The 733-nt window shown below is 39.8% G+C and overlaps 1 non-coding gene across 1 annotated transcript; it reads right to left on the minus strand.

Annotated features, from left to right (window-relative positions):
• Positions 1-371: 371 nt before the first annotated feature.
• On the minus strand, positions 372-453 carry trnas-acu (transfer RNA serine (anticodon ACU)). The gene has a single exon. It is a non-coding gene; the product is annotated as a tRNA-Ser (tRNA).
• Between the last annotated feature and the right edge of the window lie 280 nt (positions 454-733).

Genomic DNA, 733 nt, shown 5'->3' on the forward strand with positions numbered 1-733 from the left:
ATGATGCTAAAATGTTATTTTTACATATATTAATGTAATAAATGATTGCTTATGCTTTATAAACAAATCTAATTATAATAAAAGCTTAAGTTTTGTATTTATCTTGTACCATAGAACATGATTTTCTTTGTATTTCAAGCCCACAAAGTGTCCAAATGATGCACCTTTGACCTCATTCAGAACGTATCATTTCTTGAAAGGGATTGCTGTCCGAATGCACATCTGAATCCCAAACAGAATCTCTAGTAAAATACGATCATTTGTGAAACAGGCAAATGACTGTCTCAGGGGCCCATTTCTCATTGTCAGACACATGTATGCAATGCTTTCACTGTGCATTGAGCAATAGGGATCAAAAACAGAATGGAAACCAACAAGGATGGGATTTGAACCCATGCGTGCAAAGCACAATGGATTAGTAATCCATCACCTTAACCACTCGGCCACCTCATCAACAAAACTGGTCTGTCCCAACTGGGTTGGCGTGCTCCAGATGATCTTTTTCTTTTTTTTCCCTTGTACTCGGGGGTCATTTTCCTGTTCCACATGCGATTTCAACATTTTCCTTGGGAGATGTCAAGCCAGCAAGCCACTGCTGTGGTTCAGTGGCCAGCGTGGAGTTCAGTGGCCCTGTTGTACACAGAAAGCACATTGAGCTCCTTGGACATGAAAAGTTCCAGATAAAAGCCATTTGTCATCCTTTCTCTTGGTGTCGATGTTGCTATTGTATGTA

Source organism: Lepisosteus platostomus, unplaced genomic scaffold (assembly GCF_059453375.1).
Source record: "Lepisosteus platostomus isolate fLepPlt1 unplaced genomic scaffold, fLepPlt1.hap1 Scaffold_80_H1, whole genome shotgun sequence".
NCBI classification, from domain to species: domain Eukaryota; kingdom Metazoa; phylum Chordata; class Actinopteri; order Semionotiformes; family Lepisosteidae; genus Lepisosteus; species Lepisosteus platostomus.